The sequence below is a fragment of the Vanessa tameamea genome, chromosome 3, assembly GCF_037043105.1.
Source record: "Vanessa tameamea isolate UH-Manoa-2023 chromosome 3, ilVanTame1 primary haplotype, whole genome shotgun sequence".
Classification (NCBI taxonomy): domain Eukaryota; kingdom Metazoa; phylum Arthropoda; class Insecta; order Lepidoptera; family Nymphalidae; genus Vanessa; species Vanessa tameamea.
The window spans coordinates 12,395,367-12,418,018 of record NC_087311.1 but is presented as its reverse complement, the minus strand read 5'-3'; the positions used below and the strand labels follow the sequence as shown (position 1 = coordinate 12,418,018).

Below are 22,652 nucleotides of genomic sequence, written 5' to 3'. Positions count from 1 at the left end.
TTCCTCTCAATAGGAGAAAAGACAGAGTTGGCAAATCATTATTTTTACCATGTTATTATAATACTGTAACATTTTTTTTTTTTTTTTTATGTCATAAGTGGCAAACGAGCAGGAGGCTTACCTGATGGAAAGTGACTACCACCGCCCATGGACATCTGCAACACCGGGGGGCTTGCAGGAGCGTTGCCGGCCTTTCAGGAAAGAGTACGCTCTTTTCTTGAAGGTTCCCAAGTCGTATCGGTTCGGAAAAACCGTCGGCGAAAGCTGGTTCCACAGAGTGGTTGAAACATAAGTTACAGCTTCAATATTTGTTTATGAATTCCATTAAATTTATGAATTGATTATTGGGACCTTTACTCCTCAAAAATTAATAGTAATGTCAAAGATAATCCAATTGAATTAAATACAAATGTATCTCGATTAGAGAACCATTTAAGAAAATTGCAGTTTGGTTTCTGTGAGCAATTGAACTGGGTAATGATGTTCGGTTTATTTGTCGTCTTTTGTTCCATGACCTTCTATCAGTGACTATATTCACATATTTATGGGTACATACATACATAACTATACATATAATAAAATTGGAGTGTCTGTTTGTAATATTAAAATACTAAAACCGCTTTTTACTAAATGCATACACACATAGATACAAGGTATATATACCAAAATAACATTTTTTTCTATTTTCGTCCGCCGGTCTGTCTGTTTGTTCCGGTTAATCTATGGAACGGCTGGACCGATTTTGACGGGACTTTCACTAACTGATGTAATAAGGAGTAACTTAGGCTACAACAATAACTTTTTTGTTAAATTCAAACGCGCACGAAGTCGCGGGCACAGCCAGTTTCAAAATAAAATTACCAAATATATTGATTGAAATTCATAAAATGTCATCTGTCAAATTCAATTTAAATTGATAAAATAGTTTACGGTCAATATTTGCACCAAGAGAGAAATTATCTTTGTACAACATTGGTATTTTCACCGTACGTATCAATTGGTTTACCGTCCAAAGTTTTATTGTAAATGATTTTTATGAGATCGCCCAGTGGGTAGACCGTCAATATTAATCGAACAAGGAGTTCTAATCCGGTATCGATACCGCTTAGTTTTATTCTATTTAAAAAAAAAGAATTCTAGCAATGCCCAATATTAATTCAGAGATTACTAGTATTCCTATTTGCCCCTGCTTTTAAGCACTTATGTTAGGAGTGGGGACGACAATAACCCAAGGGGTCAGGATCGATCCTGCGACTTATACATCGCCAGAGGGCCCGTAAACCATTGCGCTTTTGATGCTTAAATTTCTTTATTTTGTTTATGTAAATTGTCTCGTTCTATATGTGTTAAAGAATATTAACTACAAACAACATTCACTGGCTGTTACTAATTACTACTACATTATTAACTTACTTCGTTTTAAACGCACAAACATAAAATAATTGTATGTACGTTTTAAAGTGTTTGTGTATGTGTGAGTTAAATTTAATCTGATCCTAAGATAATTTTAATTATTTCCCCAGAGACGGTATTCGATTACGTTATCTTAACAAAACCGTAGTCATTATATTGGGAACATTAAACGTGGCGTACACTGTATAAATAATGTCAGACTATTGTATATGTACGCCATTAAAAGTATACATTTTGTATACGTTTATTTTGTATCAAAATATGTCATCTAATTAATTGAAAAACTTCCAAATACGGTAATCCATTTTACTTGTTTTTTATCTTGTATTCAATTACATCAATATATATTTTATTCAAGTAGGCAGCCTAGTTATCAAGTCGAGAAAATAGATATTTTTACAATATCTACTGCAATAATTGGCTTAAAACAGAAAAATCAATACTGCCTTTGTAAACATTGTTCCTTAACAATAAAGTCTCGTCCAATGATGATTTCAATTGCAATTATATTTCAGTATGAAAAAAGCAAATACATTTGTAACTTCTAACAACTTTAAATAAAATAGCTTAGGTAATATTTTATAGTTTTTTCGTTGAAATTACAACCAACCAACAAACAACCACTAAGTTAGATGAGCGACTGCGACATCCACCGTACTCCCCGGACCTTCAATATATTACCATTTTTCCGAAATTTAGACTTCTTACAAAAAATTCAACTCCGGTGCGGCAGTCCAAACCGCCTTCAAAGAGTTTATTGATCCCCCCCCTTGGTTTTTTTAGTAAAGGGATCAATGAACTATCTATGAGATGGCAAAAGTGCATAGACAACAACGATGCAGTGCAACGAACAAAAAAAAATTACTTTAAATTCCTCCCGTATAAAACGCCAATTTCATTTGTAAGGACCTAATATCTACTGGCAGGAGTGAATATCAGGTGGCCCTAAACTAAACATACATACATATGTTGATGTTCAAATCACAATGCGAACACAAAAAAATCTATATTATGATTATTACTCAAAATCAAATACAAGTAAAACCGCAGTAAAAACTCCTAAATAATAACAACGTAACTTATATAAAAGTCAAACGTATTCCCATACTTACACGTCACGTTAAACTTGACAAGGATCGCGGTACAAGTTACACGGCCAGAAACGAGCTTAATCGAAAAATTCTTTAAGACATTCCTGAAGCGCTTGCATGATTGAAGAGCAGCTCTGAAACCGCGTCATTCAACAATTTCCTAACGTATTTCCAGTCGTTCATATCAGAGGTCACACAAGTGTGCGTGCATTTATGTATAACTTGCCTGCGTACATACATAAATATATAATACTTATATTACAAGGTGGCGAGGTCTTTTTAGTTTGCGTAATAGGTAAGTGAAAGACCAATTGGCTCCCTAATAGTGAGTGGTCACTATCGCTCATAGACACCGGCGACGTAAGAAATTTGAATATTTCGTTACATCTCCAACGTGCAACTTAAATTGGGACCTAAAGTGTTAAACTCTGCCACCAATTAAAAATGCATTCATATTACACTCGTTAACATCATATAAATGTATTTACTATAGTTTTTCTGTAAAAAAAGCTTCGAAACTCATCGCAGAACACGATCATGACATGTCAAAAAATCATATGCGTCATTGACTATGATAATTATAATATTTACATGATGCATACATCGAAAAAGCGTATCACTATAAGAAGGTTATAAACATTTCACGAGTGATATACGCAGTGAGTTCTGACAGAATATTTGGATCATTTATTTTCATAGGTTCGTAGGATTGGGATACTTCTAGGAATTGGGTTTCAGTATTAAATTTTTTTTATTGAATTTGACATTTGTTCGTTGATAGTATAATTTAAAAACAGAAATGAACATATTTTTATAAAAAAAAATTACTTTACAGTATCCGATAGGACAGAGACATTCTGAAAACCAGTGTCGGAAAGTCTTGCTCTTGATGTACTACGTAAATGAGTATTTAATTAAAAAAATAATTTATTCCAGTTACAATTTTTAGATGTCTGTTGTAGTGGACTAAATACTACTTTATCACAAAAGATACACTTTGCTTTCATTACATTTTGAGTAATTATTTTGTATACGAACAATAACAAAAATAATTCATTCGGTTTGATAATTTTTACCTCCGTTGTCTACAACAAAGAATCTTCATATTGGCGATTGCTTTGTAAAATGGACAGATAAATAACCTTCTTTATGTCGCTCTGGTCTGAATATAAAATTTGAGAGAGATTAAAAAAATACAACAATAATCGACATAATATTGGATAAAGTAATTTAGGAGTTTCATTTTTATTCATTCATACATGAATAAATATTTTCAACAATATACGTATTTATTAGAGCGTTCTAAGGTTAGAACGCGTGCGTCTTAACCGATGATCGCGGGTTCAAACACAGGCAACCACCTATTAATTTTCATATGCTTAATTTGTGTTTATAATTCATCTCCTGCTCGGCGGTGAAGGAAAACATCGTGAGGAAACCTGTCTAAATGTGTCTAATTTCATCGAAGTTCTGCAACATGTGTCTCTACTAACCCCCATTCGAGCAGCGTTGTGGAATAAGCTGCAAGCCTTCTTCTTAAAGTTCAACTTACAATTTTACTCATTCATTTATATTTTTTCTTTTTATAATGTTAAAGTAAACTACGGGGTTATTGTCTCTAATGTCATATATTTAATATTATATGTACAAATGTTAGTTCGAAGAAAATAATCTAAAATGAGAATTTCCTTCTTTACAGATCTTGGACATAAAGGAGCCTGAGCAAGGTAAATAATTCAATATGTGCATACGAATATTACCTAAACTCAACTTTTAGCTCTGAATACAATCTCTATAATACCATTAGGGAGATAAGATTAATCCACTCGCAGAGTACGAAATGCACCGGTGATCGGTAAAAGTTGAACGATTTTAATGAAATTACTCCATGTAGTTGATAGATTGTTTTTTTTTTTAGGCATACCTTTAACATGACCTTTTTTATTTACAAATATTTAATTTTTTACTTAAACAACAAGGTTTCGAGGTCGAAAAAATTAATGCGCGGGACGTCAAAATGTTTCATGCGTTAATTAAATAATTATGTATTGACTGTAGACTACCACTAATGAGATGGTTGGTGGTCTCCACCCACCGTAGACATTTTCGCTGTAAGTAATTTTGACACAGCTATTACGCCACCAACCTTGAGAACTATGATATTATGTTTAGTCTTCTTCATAATATTAACTGAAAAACGTCAGATGACAAAGGCCTTCCCCAGGGATTTCCACGACGTCCGATCTCGTGCTATCTACATCCAACGGCCTCTAGCGACTCTTACAAGATCATCAATCCACCTTGTACGGGGCCTGCTCATGCTGCGTCTTCTTCTTACGAATATCTTATCAATGATGTCAGAAAGAGAGCAATCAGATTTAAAATGAAACGTATCTATTTATTCACTAATATTTTATTTCAATAAAAGCACTTTTGTTTGGATTTTTCATGTGTTTAATTAGTGTTTATACTTCATGTCGTGTTCGTCGGTGAAGGAAAACATCGTAAAGAAACCTGAATATATTGGATGTGAAACTGCCACATGTGTCTCCGCCAACTTTCAACGCACCAGCTTGCTGGAATAAGTCCCAAACCTTCTCGTCAAATTGGAGGATGCCTAGGCCCACAGTGGGACATTTACATTAATTTTGGACTTACTGTTAATTTGGATTTACTGTTAATTTTGGATTTGGGACAGCCAGGTGCTTCAGGTTCAATGTTTACTATACACAGGCCAAATATATTAATTACAGGCTTAATTAATTAAGTTCTACGATTAGCGGGATAAGCACGTGTGTGATGTTGCATCACTAATGTGACACTATTAACCTAAGTGTCTGATCAGATATTTTGATATCCATCCATCAAATTAAATGAAAACAATCTTATGAGTTTTGACACATGAACTAGTCATAGAGTAATAACAATATAGATATTAATAATATTTCAAGTCTACTTAGTAAAGTCTAGTTTATTAACATCAATTTTGTTTATACGTAAAAATACTACAGTATTTCGTCCATATCTAAGAAGATCAACAACCTCTCAAATCAAATAAAAATATTGAAATAAGATCTTGGGCGCTTTTTTAAAGCATCATTTTAGAAGATGAAATTAAATTGAAAGTGACAACCAGTACGGAATATAGAAGGCGAGAAACTCAGTAGTTACTCCTAACACTGCCGGCTTTAAAGTTGTCGGGTGTATATTCCCATAACAGAACTACGCCGTTAAAAATTAAAATTAATGAACTTCAAATTTAATCCAAATTCAAAATAATGAATACTATAAACATAACTAACACATATTATTTTACTCGAATCCTTTTGAATCATTTCCGGACAATCAGAATGAATATAAAAAGTATTAATTTTTTTTATGCGTCCGTTCTATATAACTATCGATTTTGCGCTAAGCCAGATAACTTTAATGCTTATAGTTTGAACGAGTTTTTGATTATATTTAAGTGAATCAGTGTGAATAATGGTTTGAAGCCATACCGTAGTCGATGTTTTAATTAAAGCATAAACTTAATTGGACTGAGCGCAACATGCTCCGCTTCCCTCGATAGGAAATTAAAATTTTACGTCGTAATTAAAATTGTGTTTACTTAACCATTATTCGATAACCTTGGTACCCATATTTTCTATTGTAAATCGAATTCAATATTTAAACCTTGCATAATCACCACAATTTAAGAATTGAAAAGTACAGTACGCTTTTAAAACGTTTATAAGTTTCAGATCTACTTTACAATCAAGTATCCCATTAAAATCAATAACAATCTAAAAAGGAAATCAAGTGACTCACGACCAAAAAAATACGATAGGTGTTGTGTGACACTCGAATGGAACGAAGTTGCTTCCGGTATCGAAAGCAACTAAATCTGTATAGATCGCGTATTATTCATGTAAATAGCCAAAAAAAAAAGTTAAGTCAGTATGGCCATGCCTTTCAAGAAGGACGACGAGCTCCAGAGATGATCTGCTGATGTTCAGTAAAAAAAAAATATATAATCATTGAGAATTATCTATTATTTGTATATGTTTTTTTTCTGAATAGTTATATAAACAAGGTCTTATCACCAAGTAAATGGTAATGGTAATACCTTTTGCATAGACCCTAAACCAGCCATGAGATCGAATATATTGTGTCTGACGCATGTAATTGGACTTGATATTGGACTTTGTGTTGCTGTTTAACGGTAGAATAACAGACGTTTGAGTGGTATCTACCCAGCGAGCCCAATCACCAGTTAGTATAAACTTTTGAAAACACCATCTGCTACCGTCACTTTGTCTGTAGATATTAGTCTCTAGATTTTTTTTTCATAGAAAACGACTTACACCATTAATTTTCTCTGGTAAACAATAAGTCAAAATTGTCTTCGTGTTTAGTAAAATATTTAATAATAGATATAAATAATCGAGGTTTCATTTGATGGAATATACCTCCGAAAATAAAATATATTTGAAAATAAATAAGATACGGAATAATTTCCACATGGAAATACATATATATGTATGGGACTATTATTTCTTTCCATAATGATATAAATCATTAGACGGCTTAAAATAAATTCAGAAAAATAGTACCAATAATGTCTGTAGCAAATCATTAGGAAGAAGAAAATTTTAATAACGTCCTCAGGAACAAATATTTTTCTCCAATTAGGAGTTAAATTGAACATCGACATTCTAAACAAAAGAGTACTTGTGATATTTGTTTTAAAAATAATTTGAATAATCTTATACATATCCTCTTTGTTTATAAATGACTAGCGACTCGTCCAGGTTTCGCACGTGTAAAATTTACGGTATACCTGACACTACTCGGGATTAATGTAAAAATTGAATTGGATCATTTGAATCATGATCAATTTGGGAGATCACTATCGACATACAAACAAAAATACCTCGATAATATTAATAGACAAAACAAAGGACTTATTAGTAGTATTGTAATAAAAGGACGAACTGGCTCTACTCATTATAATTACACAATATTTTACAACGTTACTATGATTTTATCTTTTAAAGTTAACTTCGTAACGATCGTAGTGCTGGTTTAGTTTATATTATCAGCTACTTAGCCTTTGCCATGCAAAGGATTCTTTTACCGAGAATTATCTCGAATTAAATCTTGTTTTCCTCAGTTAATCTCCCTTTATTTGATGCTAGCTTTTGTTTTAGCTCATTTATTTTATAACTAGATTTACTTTCTAGATATTGAAGTTCTGTTCTGTTTAAATCAGATTTATAATCCGTTTTTTTTCATTTATTTTACTAATATTTGCGAAACGTTCTCCAGTCTTGTTCTTTTTCTGATTTTCAAATATAACAGACTTTCATTTAATCTTTTAATCTCTATATTCGCAGGCAATCGTACAGAGTATTTTCTGAAACTAATTTTGCACGTTTTGACATAAAAGGAAGCTTTAAATACACTATGGTATATCAATCAATACGGACCTTCATCGGATTAGATTTATATGTTATATTTCGAAGTCTCGATATGCTTGGGCTTTTGTTCGTAAGGTTCGTTTTTATAAGCAAACAATGTTTTTTAAATTTACATTTCTTCAACATGATAAATCGCTTAACAAGCCACTGATCTATTTAGTTCTGAAGTTTTGACGCTAAAGATAAACTCAAGCAAGAAGAATTTGACAGAGTTGACACGTGATCTGGGTTTGAAATCGATATGCTTCGGATAAAAATGTCAACTTGTCCTTAATCTCTTCAAGAAGTACCTAGTTTTCTGGAAGGAACAATTTTTACACTAAATAATATCATAAAAATTCGAATCACGATTAGAAGTTCCCGAGAAATGTTTTTAATCAAATAATAATAAATATTATATTTCATTACGAGACTTTCTCTTCTCTTTCGAGTGATGTCGATATTCCTGTGGATGTGCTAATCAACTGAATTATAGAAGTGATAAATATATGTTATACAATCTAGTATAGACTTAATAATGTAAATTATCACGCCATGCAATATTAGTCGTTAAATAAAAAAAATACAGAATTGTATTCAATTGAATTTTTATTCCACGTATTAAATTATTTCATTCGTTTAAACAAAGGCTTGTTAGCCACGTTTAAACTGAATTTTTTATTTGACCGCGCGTGACACAATAGATTTGACGTGACGGATGGTAATGATTTGGCAAAGCTAGATTCATATTTAATGTTCTCTAATTAATAATTATACTTCATAATATTTATATGTCTAGAAAGACTGTCAAAGCTGAGAATGCGTCGAAGAAAATAGTGGCCAACGGTTGGCCAGTAAGTACACGCACACTAATAAAGTAATTTGACGTTTGGCGAGATTCAAGCGTAGCTATCACGAACGTCAAATAATAAAGTTGGGATAATTGTTTCTTTCAAATAGCCTATTCCAATGGAAGTAAGAAAAAAAATAAACAAACCTTAGATTTACATATTTGAAGCGATTTGCTAATAACTCAGCTATATTGTGCACTACTAAGAGTTTATGATTAATATATATTTATTTATAATTTTCTATTACACTTAACTACTTATTACCACTTTAATTATACTTTCAAAATTCAAAAAACAGTTCCGTCGACGTTCAAAACGCCATTATTTAGCAAATGTATACTGAATATCATAGATTAATCTCTCTCTCAATGATATCCAGTCAATTTGCTGTCAAATATTGTTTATTTGACTTTTTTCCTAATATGGTTTGAATAGAGTATAAATCGATATTATATCTACATATAGAAACAATCTAAGACGAGAATTTTTAATACATCCTATATACTTATTACCTCTTTGCTATAGCGGTTAACTGTTAACATTGATACCGTTCTGAATTCAAACTCCGGATCAGTTAAAAGGTCATTGAGTTTTTATGTCGAGTTTTTTTTTGGGAATAGCTCGGAGTTTGTAAATTTCCAGTGTTTCACAGTTTTAACTCATCCTTGCTTCAGAATGCACATAAAGTTCACCTGAACGCTCTCCGGACTTTTCGGATGAGAGGTAATAAAGTGCACCTGTATTTGCTCATACTTGGGCCCAATAATTTTGTATGTTCCCCATAGGTTAGGTTAGAAAAACAATTTGAACACGTGGAAACTCAAAAAAATTACTTAAATAGCTATTTTTGTTAGCCCTACGTAATATTTCTTGAATGTTCTAAATTCATAATCATTACTCAACGTGAATGTATAATAATACGTCCACGTTGAAACACACTTTTTTATTGATAATCCACTTATGATAACAACCAGTTCTCAAAGGAATATCTCTGATCTAAGAAAAACTGGCAAATGAAACATAGTGAGATTTTTCTTTTTGATAAAAATATTTGTTCTTTATTTAATATAAAATCAATAACGTTTTAATATTTATTCTCTCCTGCCAGTATATTTTCATTCCCAATTCTAAATTTAAAACGAAAATACTAGCTCACAAACATTATTTCCCTAATTTCTCAATTTTACAATGCGTTACATTGTCCCACGAAATCATTGTTAACCCTGTATAATCAGGCATCAGTTGACACAAGTTTACGTTTGTGTCTCACTTTAATAAAAACATGGGCATCACACTTTTTTTAAATCTGTTGTTTTTACAACCTTATCAAAGTAAAACAAAAAGTGACATTAAATATTTTCATACCTATTAATTAACTTTATGTAACATGTTTCAATAAACAAATATCGGCAAAATAAAAAATGTTTTATTATTAATTTTTATATAACAAACAAATATAAAACTATTAAGAACATATTATGTAGTAGAGCATTGCATGTTTGTTGCCATTCTAAAAACGAATGGACTGACTTCTATAATTGGAAATTTAATATTACTTTGTTTGTGTAATCCGTTTATTTGTGTTTACAGAGTTATGTCTTCAGTCTTTTGATTAAAAATAAATGTTTAAGAAACAAATCCCTAAATATTTCTGTTAGATGAATTTTATTATAATATGTTGTTGATATATCAATACGTCAAAACTTGTTTTTACGCTGACATCACTGTAGATAAGATCATCATGAGTGAGTATCGTCAAGGGCAGATACATGATTAGTTACAGAGACATTTATATCAAGACAATAGTTGTCGCCCGTGCCTTCGCGTTTTAGGGTTTGATCATAAAAAAATAGCCTTTGTGGAGGACAACTTTGAAAAAGTAAATTTTCAATTTTAAGGTTTGACTGTGAAATAGCAACATACAGACGGAGTTACTTTCAAAATTATAATATTAGACTTTTTATACCCAGGTACTATAAGCTGGGATATATGCATAGAATAATTTTGACAATGTTTTATATGAAATTAATCATAATAAAACATATTTACGAGATATATTTTTTACATTTACATTTCGCTTTTCTGTAAAATTTTATGTTAATAAAAAATAAACAGAACCATCTCGGGATAATAGATTTTTTTTAAAACATCTAATCGGCTTATGAATTGTGAACGGTTTCTGAGAAATCGTTGAACATACATTAACAAAAACCTTCACGGGAACATATAGCATTCTCATTTTTTAAAGTCAATGGATTGACCAATTCGTTCAAAGCTAAGAAAAAAAAAACACTACATAAAAATAAAAACTATATATCCTAAGTAAATATTAAATGTAGGGTTCCCTGTAAATATTTAGAGTGTGGAAACGTTTTCATATGAGAACTCTTTCGTTATCTAAAGTCATTTTTGTGTAAACTCGAGATTTTAATTACGTTTGCATTAATTATGCTAGTCACATCGCCGTCGCGCCTTGTGTTTTTGTTCAGTCTGCTTACAGCATTTCTTCATTTTAAGTTTTATAATCATTAAATTTCAGCAAGCGAAGTACACTTCACATTTTGTATAATACACTTCCACATATTATGTAAATTAGAATTTTAAAGATTTGTTATAAATTGTGAAGAAGAATATGTGCACAATTAACGGAATATATATTTGGTGTTTAATAAAATTTTCAGGTAAAACCTAAAATAAAACTAACCTTTAATAATAATACATGACGTTTATAATCTTCAGTTTCTCTTATTACATTTTTTTTTTCATTCTCCAGTGATGCCAGCACAAACGAACCGCTTTGCAACCTCATAAATTCCGTCCAATATTTGATAGTAAGCGAAAAAACACATTTTATTTAAATGTATCGACATGTTTGTGTTGTATTAAATTATACAGCGCAAATAATAATGGTTTATTTTATTTAGCCAATTTATTAATATAATGAATAAATAAATAATTATTTTACAGCGTTATTATTTTTTGTTATTATAATATTATATTCATTAATAAAATACTTTTAGCAAATTATCGAATGATACATACAGTACTACATAAATACTGTACTGAAAATTAAAAAAAAAATACCTCGAAACATATATAAAAATATTTTTACTATATAATTCAACTTTTCTTTAAATTCCAAATATCATATCATAGGATTGGTGTCATCATCGAAGCGTTCAAACTCGATTAGTGCGGGAGTAGCCAATATGGCGTCGAGCCAACTTCTTAAAGAATTTCATAAATCGTCTATATTTTTGGATTTTGCTTTACGTCAAGATATTTCTTATTATCATATTTAATATTAATCTAACTTTTATAAATGAACATAGAACGTAGTCGATGTACCTATCTTTGCTTAAAAAAAAACATTGACAGATTTTTTTACCTATTAATAAATTTGAATATTATATTATGAACACATACAATTCAATTTATAAGGATTATTAAGTAACACAAGAATGTATAGATGAAACCGCGGAGTTCATATTCCTCAATTTACAATAAGCATTTAATTATTTTACATATTATACTTTAGGCCAGATTCCAGCCAGAGCCATTATGTGGGCAAAAAAGTTTTACAAGGCAATGAAATACTTGAAACCAAATACTTCTCCTATTTGAACGACAGATCTTCGTAATATAGGAGAAAGACGTACAAAAATACATTTGTATTTGATTTTTTCGCTTCACTGTAATGTTCCAAACGCTCTATTTGCCTTTTGTTTTATAAATCTAAGACTGTAACATGTTAAGGCAAAAGTGCTTTTAAATAAAGATTTAAATAACAGACAGAATTACAATTTTAAACAATAATTGTAAAATTTATCGCTTCTATTTATCCTGTCTAAATATTACTAGGATTTATCTTTCTAGGCGTCACTATCCATATTCCAAATACTACCAGTCACTCAAATAGTATGTACCTCTTCCGAGAAAACGACAAGCTTAGAGTCCAACGAAGATCTACTGATGTTCAGTAAAAATATAAAATATAAAACGCCAAAATGTAAAAAAGGCACGGGCAACTGTGAGCCCGTGGATGTTGTAAATTAAATTGTAAAACAAAAAAAAACAGTATGTACCAATTTCACATAAGTAATAACATCCTACACATGAGAGCTGCTGGAGTTAGAGTCGTGCTAAAACAAGTCTATCGAAGTCTTTCAAAGGCTAGTACGAGTATACATCCAAAAGTAATCAACGTATGCAACACGTCAACCTTTTGACGTAACGTCACTGAATTGCCTCACCTTTTACAAAATATAAGAAAGTGCGTCCCACCCACGATTGGGGGAGAAATAGGGTATAGGCAGGTTTTAGTTCCTTTTCTGTACTTTAAGTGCAAAATATCATGATGAAATATGTGAAAACATGATAAACTCACTTTCGCATTTATAATATTAGTTAAGATATTTGAAACATACACGATCGTGAGATTAGAATTATTTTTAAAGTATAAGATAAAGTTTAATTAAATTCGTTTTTATTTAGTTTAGTTTTTATTTAGTCTATGTACTTTTGGATCGATACCTGGACACAATGTTCAGTCGTATTGGTGGTACTTTAGAATCGAAAGCGTCTTGCAATTGGATTGCAAAAATTTAATTTAATGTATATTCGATAAAAATAATACAAATTGCAATATAATATAGATATTCAAACAGTTAAAAAGGTAAGTGGTCACCACTGCCAATAGTTAACCTTGATCAGTAAGATGGTATATCCCTTGTGCCTGTTTTTAAGCTGGCTCACTCACCCTTCAAACCGAAGCACAGCATTACTAAGCATTGTTGTGTGGCGGTAGAATATCTGATGAGTGGGTGGTACCTACCCAGACTACCACCAAGTAAAATTAATAATACTATAATGCAAAAAATTACTTATTCATAAATATAACATGTATTTCTAAATATTACGCAATACTCTATATTGATTTTGTATTAAGGCTGCAAAGTTGTAAAAGATCGTTACTTACTGATAGGACCGAGTCATTAGCATCTTCACTAGTATATTAATTTCATATTATATATATTTGTAGTGTACTATAAAGAAAATAATTGCTATATTTAAATACTTGTTATTTAAATATAGTAATTATTTTAAATAATTCATTCGAGTGGATTCCTAATTATTTTGTTCATATAAATAAATAAATTTTCCGAATAACCTTGAGAACAAAACGGTCGAAAAGATCCTCAGCATTTAATTTTCGACCAGACCCTCATTATGCCCTTGATGTAAATAAAGGCACATACACAATAATAAACACAAAGTTTGAAGGTTCGATTCTGACTCTCCAATTAATATATTTAATTGTATTTAATTTAAGGGGTAAGGGATACCTATTATAAGAAGTTAGTTAATATATTGACAAAGTAACCCTGTTTTTGTTATGCGTAGATAATTCAATCTCCATATAATGGAATTAAGTGTTCTATAACTATTTCACGCGGTCGTGATTTGTACAGTAACTAGTTTTAATTTTTACTTACTTATATAAGACCATAATACAATTATTATTTTAATTGAACTTGAGTATTAATTCAGTCTAATTTTATAAAAATATGCATATTTTGTTTAATACTGGGTTTCGAACAAGTATTACCCAATTCTCATTTATTTAATCACTCCTGTGGCAGTATTTTTTATATACTTGAAATGTATATTCCAAAGTCTTATAATATTGCTTGGTGGACTCAACTGAAGAGTTTTTGCTGAGTTGGAGCTGCTATTTTGTGGAGGAGTTGCTGCTTGTCCAGTGCTATGCTGCTGCTTCTACCGTTCATTGCCGCTTTGCACTGCTTTTGTTGTTGCGTCGAAAGAACAGTTTCATTTGTGAACGCTGAGTTTTTTGTCCTAAGTGACAATATGGCTGTGTATTAATTAAATTATTATTACTTACAACTACAAAAATCAAAAAAGAATAATTATATTATTACATAAAGTACTGAGCCGTTTAATCTATATTTTTTCTAGGTTAGGAAACAAAATTCAAAGAATTGTCAAAAACATTAATATCAAAGGCTGCAGCAATTCGCTATCAAAAATTTGTTACTTGGATATTGCAACATTCGAACGAAAAGGTATAGTAGATCGTCAATAGAGTCATTGTAAGCAAATATATATTGACACAGAATTGATCAAATGAAACTTGCGAACAGAGTATTGTATACCACAAAGGTCCGACCTCTGTGATACATTGATGAACTAGATTATTGCATCACAAACATGCCTGCGACTTTAGCCGCGATTATTTGAAACAAAATATTTTAATTTTTGCAAACATGATAATACAACGATTTAAAGTAGTAATTTAAAGGCGAGAGATCACCTTTGTCAGGATTAGCCTTGATTTATGACTTCTAGACGCAATTGGATAACAAGATAAAACGTCAAAATGAATTGTATAATCAATTTACTTCTTCAAATATAATTAAAATCATTGTTAAGTCTAAAAATCAAATTAATAGTCTCAATATTCACTTTATATCACAATTGAATTGAAATTAACAAAAACTATCGTAGATTACACGGAAAAATAGCGATTCGTCGTATTTGTGGTGCGCTTACGATGACGGTTTCTCTTCCCAGTCGAATGCCGCCATTATGTGTGCGCTAACCACACGACGCTCCGCTAGATTTTGACAGTGACGAGTTGTCAAATCTAGTTCCGACGTAATTCAACATATGGCGCTACGCATGCGCCGTCAAATGTATAAGAAGAAAACTTTACTACGTGACAGAAAAAAAATACAACAACAATATTTTTATTAAAAAAATACAACACATATTTTATAAAAAAATATATATATTACGAATATTTTTTATTTAATAATTAACATAAGAATTAATAACATTAAGTGCTTAAATGTATACAAATATTAATTAAAAATAGTTACTGTATAAATCTTGACCGCGTGGAATGATGGCAAGAATGCTAGCATTTGCCCGTTAAATCGCAATTCCGATCCTCTGGGCTAAAAACGAACCAGCCCTCCTGTCACCGGTGGAGGCAATAAGGCGAGGTGTTGTACTTTTGATGAAGCATTTTGCACCACTACTCCAAGTGTTTCGACAGCAAATGGAACAAAAAGTAATTTGACTACTACGAATAATTATAATTACGAATTAGACAACTCTAATGAAAATTCGAATCAATGGAACAATTTAATGATATTTATCTATACTCAGTTTCACCAGTATTTTAGTGTCATTAATTTATTTAATCAATAGTTATTTTTACTCAATAAAAAAATAAATATGTTTTCTATTCAAATACACATTACACTTCATCTTTACGTTCGTCATCTTATAAAGTAATTTTTATGGATGTGTATTTTTGAACAGGCTTTAAATAGCTTTTGTAAATTTTGTTGTAAAAATACACAAAGATCCGAAATTTAAATTATTTTTGTAATCCTATTAAATCATATCTGGCTTTATTTATTTTGTGTTAATTAACAATAATAACGCTGAATACCAATATTTATAATCTATAGAGTAAAAACTTTGCTTCATATAGTATTTGTTTGTGGACTGAACAATTTTAATTCATAGTAATGGTAGATATCATTACAAAAATAAATAGACGGCAATTCAGTTTACTTATTAGTATTCGAATCAATTTGAGCCTAACGTACCTTTTTGAAAACAATTTCCCGGCCGCGGCTAGGGGTCAGATGTTAGGTACCTGTCCTTCTGTACCCCTGACAAAGTATACGCAAAATTTTAAGATGATCGATTCAGGGGATTGTATACCAATACAAATGAAACAAAAAAAAACAAGGAATACATCTGTGAAAATTTGCAATAATAAACTCTTTATACATTTTACGTGATATGAGGTTTGCCTGAATCGCGCTTTCAATGTTTTTATGTCAAATATTTTTTATACGATTTAATTTTTTGTTCAATATTTATTTGTTCTACTTCGTTGCGACAATTTTCTTACATGTATTATTTGTAAGTCGTCAATATAATAATCAGAAGACAGCGCTTAATAACGCTAAATATAAATGTTCGATCGTGTGATCGAGTTCACATTTATTCTACTAGTCTAGACGATAAAAATATGTAAACTTTAAACATTATCTATAACATGAGTTATTTATATATATATATTTATATGTAGAATTATTTCTTAAAATAAGAGTCAGCGACACATACATATATTTCGATAAATTATTCTGCCAATCTGATCCATTGAGTGTGTATAGTTATATATGGTAACAATTTAACCGAAAACAGATTTCTTAGAGACTGTCCTTGCTCTAACCACGAAATGAATTAAAAAAAAATTGAGATCATGAAAAATTTACAAACTTGTCAACATGTTCTAAACAAGTGATTGACAATAATATTATTAAAATATATAAAAAATAATAGTAATCAGTAATTAATACATGACATAATCGATTTATATTTATACTTTATATACGAAAGCAGTTTTCTTTTATATACATAATACGATGGAAGGCTATTTAAGATATATTTGGAAACCAGATGGCAGTCGCGTTTATCCAAGCATATTTTACGACGTTATTTTTATCTCCACTGTATCTGCGACACTACTAATGTAGCTACTCTACTAAAGTGCTAATTTGATTTATGTACATAAAGATATCGTAATATTTTCCCTTATATATAGGTATATAACTACAAATTTGATAATTTTAACGTTAAGACAGAAATTTCTTTGCCATGGCTGCATATGTGTAATATATATAAATATGTATAACTAAATAATAATAATATTAAGTAACTACTTGTAACAAAAAATAGAATGATTTCGAAACGCTCAATAAAATACGACACCATCGTATTTCGATAGAGTTTCTGTTTAGCACTCGCGCTCCAACCGCTTGGCCTTTATCTTTCGGATTCTTTCTACATTTTGAAACAGAACCTTGACCAGGGTCAGGCTCACACAAATCGTAATTAGTACATTATACTACTTATTAATAATCTAAAGAACTTTACTCGCAATAATCGTTTTTGAAATTTTTAAAATTTTTCAGACTTCTCTCGTTTGATTTTATAATTTAACCCTCGGTTTTAATATATTAACTAACAAAACAACTTTTGTACAATATTAGGTAGGTTTTTAATTGAACCATAGGTATGTTTATTGTAGTTTTTGCACTCGAGATATTATAATAAAAGTTATCGTAAATATTATTGTTATATTTGATTTAATGAAAAATATCCAAGTTACAAATTTATTAATCTGCTCGGTACATTCAAATATTGTAACAGACTCCGCTACCGGGGGGACAGACTTTGAAACTGCACGGCTTTGTAGTTAATTGGAGTCGTCAACTCGGCCGATAACGGTGACCGTTAGTTAACGTCATGACTCATTGTATAACCATGATATTTTAACTATTTGTGATTTATTGTTTATATTCCATAAAATTATCGATTGTTACGGAGCTGTAATATTGTTTAATAAGTTATTTTAAATGATATACAACTTTACTCTGTAAAACATATATTTCTATATATTCAGTTCTTTTTAAACTTCTTACATGACATCTTTAAAGCTAAGGCATTCTAAAATAGCGAAGTCATGTAGCGACGGGTATATCGGGTCAAACGTACTCGTTAAAAAATTAAGAAATGACTTCATTTTGTTTCAAAAACAATTTGGAAACAAAATGAAGTGGTTTCCTAGACAGCGTTTTTAGACATGTTACACCGTGTTAGCTGTGTCGCTATTTCATTATGTAATATTACGTACGTCATACAGCTCTGTGATGAAACCACTGTCCGAGGAAACAAGAGCTTTAGTCTATGAGAACAAATCAGTAACACAAAGGTAGAAAACTACACTTTAGATGTCATTTTCAGGAACTAAGCTGAAACTGACGTCACTTCTAAAGCGCAATCAGAAAATAGAAAATAACTTTGATTTGAAATATTTCACAAGCAACATTATAAACACATTAACTTAACTTAATAATAAATAGTTAAATGATTTAAGGAATTTAATCGATACAGATGCAAAGATCACTATATTATATTTAAAAAAGTCCACCCGCTGCGTTTGTCTGTCTGTTTATCTGAACGCGATGAACTCAAAAAGTAAAGAACGGATGTTCATACGGTATTCAATTATGGATTGAATGATTTGAAAGGTTTCATAAGGATAGTACATATATCATTAAGGTTCTGTGTAAGTCATCTGAAATATGACGGTAATTATTGAAGTTATCGGAAAAATAAGCCGACCAAAAATATGGGACCTTTATTGGTGTGCGCTGCGTAAACCAATAGAGTACCAATATATTACAATATAACCGTTTAATGTTACCCTTATTCAATCCGTGCGCAGATGGTTAGCTATTGTTATTAATAAAAATAAAACGAAACATAAAATAAATAAATATTGTATACGAGATTGTATTTTACCAGAACTTTAGCAAAATCGATTTTGTAGAATTAGTTTAAAATTCATTTGCAAGATTTGATGCACAAATACTAAGAGGTGAAGTTAAATATACACTTTTAAATATAAGCGAAAACCCTTCTTCAAGATTTAACATAGATTTTAAATTTCATGCCTGTTACTTCAAAAATATAGGACTTTAATTAAAATCAGTGAGTGGTGTTTCGCTTTTATATAAATATATGGATATATATAGATTATATATGTATTCGATATGTCTTTGTTATTTTAACAAAGACAATTTCTTATTCTTAAATGGTTAGTTCGAAATTGTTTCAGAAGATTTTCAACAGGTTTTCTCTGAACATGCTAGAAAAATTAAGACTTTAAAAAAGGGCTCCGCTTTCGCTTGTTTTTCAGTTATTAAACTCGTTTGAATGTCAATTGGCAATACAATGCAAAATTGCTTAGAAAAGCAAAGCTTTGAATCGTTAACCCAATTAACGAAATAAATTTGTTTAATAGCGGGCTCTCAACCCAAATCGAGCCGATTTGAATTCATCGACATTTATTACCCGATCTAAATAAAATAAATTAATATTGAATAAACAAATGTCGATAATAAACTTTTATTAAACCGGTTTTTGTCGCTTAATTTGATTGAAATTGTTCAAGCGAATTTCCATTTAGCTACTGGTCGATTAAAATGGACACGTATGAACGCGGTTGAAGCGCACGGCTTGGAACTGAAAATATCGTTGGATTTTAAATAGGATCTTAAACAAAAATAAAATTTCAACTAGTACTGCAAAAATTTATTATTTCTTCCGCGCTCTTCCACGGTTAAGAACCTCCTTTAAAGATGTCTTATCGTCCCGTGTGCTTTACAACATTGTACCTTGTAGCCGTATGTCACATACTTACATACATTATTTCCTGGAAATGTCAGATTTTCAAAGGGAATAAGCAAATTCTGTATCACAAGTCCATCTCAAGAAATTCAAGAGTGGAACTCGTAGACCTGAGTAAAAGTTATTTCTAATAAATATAACTTTTACAAAAGCCAAAGCATAAGTTCCGAATGGTTGCGGGAAATCTCATCCGGCATCTCGGTGGAAATTTGATTTATACGGAATAACCTAGCTAGAGTTTCGTCTCCACAAAATATAGCAAAGACGGTTTGACGTTTCATGTTTAAAGATTGAAGTGATGGTTTTGTTTTCAACCCTATAAATAGATCAATTTAAAACACCCGCGGTTTTGCCCGCATAGCATTCAGTTTGTGAAGATAATCCTTCTAAATTTGCTATCGTGCCGTCTTAAAGTTTAGTTATTATTATTTTTTAATAATAATGCATATATTTTAATAATTAAAAATTAATTTAATTAAAGTATCTAACGAAATATTTAATTTATTCAGAATCTGAAATAATCAAGTGTTGAGACCACTGTTCAGTCCACTGAACGGCAAAAGTCCAATACTACGACACTAAGAACTTTTGACAAGACTAAAATTGTTACCGGATTGATCAGTGATTTTTCGCTGCTTTCAATTGCTTATTTATTAAACGGTTTTGCGGATTTAGTTAAAAGTTTATAAAAAAAAAATTTTTTTTGGAATGCGCATTACTTATGTATGACCGACTATTAACCCAGCACACGCGAATAAAGCAGGTTGGTAGGGCTTATTACTGTCTTGTTTCACAAATATAATTATTTCAGGATAAAATCTTAATATTACTAAAGCGATAAGTTGCATATGTTACCCCTGGATAAATAAATAGTGGTGAAAGAATAATTAAAATCGGTTGAATTGTTTCAGACTTTATCGATAACAAACAAACAGGACCGTGCATTTTAACGGAATGTAAAGTAATATATGTAATTCGACCCGTAAACTATGCAAAAATCATGTCGATCTCAATCTCTGTGAAAAACAAAAACACATCTATCCCACGGGAACCGTACATTTTTCCGGAATAAAAAGTAACCTATAGTGCTATGCCACACTATCATCTATCGCTCTGCCAAAACGAGATAAATTCAGCCGTTCGTGCGAGATTGAGTAACAAACATCCAAACATTCAAACTTTCGCATTTACAATAATACTTTTAAACAATATTTACAAGTAAAACAGGATTAAAGAAGCTATAGATTCCGATAATTGATGATTCTGATACACCAATTATTTTTCAACACAAAATTTTAATAAGTATTCGGGTGTAATTTTGTTTATGAGCATAAAACTTATATATTTTATGAGATCATCGAGAAAAATTGAAAAATCTTTCGATCTTTTTAAACTTAAATTAAGCGAGGACTTTGTTAAGCCACTTCCTTCGAACAGGCAGGATCCTTTTCAAACAAGTCACTTTGGAAGAAAAAATGCAAAAATTGTCCGCTAAAGATTGTCCATAAAGTATATTGATACTCATGGCTAAGCAAACTTGGACGGGTAATTGCTTTCTGCATAATAAAAATGCATAATCAGACGGCATAAACGGTATGCATTGTAAATACTGACTCCTATTACCAGATATTACTATAAATTCTTTAATATTTTTACAAAGCGCGGTACTTGTTAGTTTTGGACCGTTGAATAATTTTCCATTTTTTTGTGGAGAACGATTTGTTTGTTAGCGTGATGAATTTAAAATTTTGTCGGAAACATTTCATATCTTCGAATGGTCGGTTAAGGAGACACAAGGCCCAAAAGGCTTTATTCTTATGACAAAAAGTTTTTATGGGATGACACCTGAGTCAATCATACCAAAGTGAGAATCGATGCACACAACGACTCCATTAAAATAAGAAATGTCAAATATTTCGTTCTTTTTTTTCGTCAGTCATAAACTAAACCTGTTCGTCTTCTTAGTGTGCTATCTACATATATACCTACTAAGTTTGGTAATCATTAGGCCGATTTCAGTTTTGGTTACTGCTGCTCTGCCCAAACAACTGGAATAAGATTTTATGCAACTGTATCCTTATGTAACCAGGTCTACTTGCCTCCGGGCAAAGTACAGGCCACTGCAACCCCTGCAAACTTACATAGTTTGAAATATTTAATATTGTATCTTATGTTACACATATACGTGCTACATTTGCAATTACTAAAGCTACATTCGGGCCAAATAACAAATTTTAAGCTAGTCCATCCCTAGAAGTACTCGCTAGTTCATCCACCAGTCCACTGATTTCTCATCCCACATATATAACCATAATTATTCATCCAGGTGTATCAAAAAGAATGACAACAATGATCTAATTGTACGAAGCTTGTGATTTACTCAAGCATTTTGGTTTTACACGCTTCTGTCTCAAAATAATAATTTAAGTTTACGTATTTCCCAGACTAAAATAGCACGTGAACGGTATAATCTAATAAAAATATGTGTTCATCAAATTCCGCTCTTATAATTAAAATTTCATAACTTGCATTCTTAGTGCACCTTACTACCACAC

At 30.9% G+C, this 22,652-nt stretch overlaps 1 protein-coding gene across 2 annotated transcripts in view; it reads left to right on the top strand.

The window, feature by feature from the left end:
• LOC113397137 (CD151 antigen) overlaps positions 1–22,652 on the top strand; it is a 112,367-nt gene that overhangs the window by 35,442 nt on the left and 54,273 nt on the right. For both annotated transcript variants that reach the window (XM_064217515.1, XM_026635306.2), the window contains exon 2: positions 4,204–4,231. The gene's annotated coding sequence lies outside the window, so the exon portion shown is untranslated. The remainder of the gene's footprint in view (positions 1–4,203; positions 4,232–22,652) is intronic.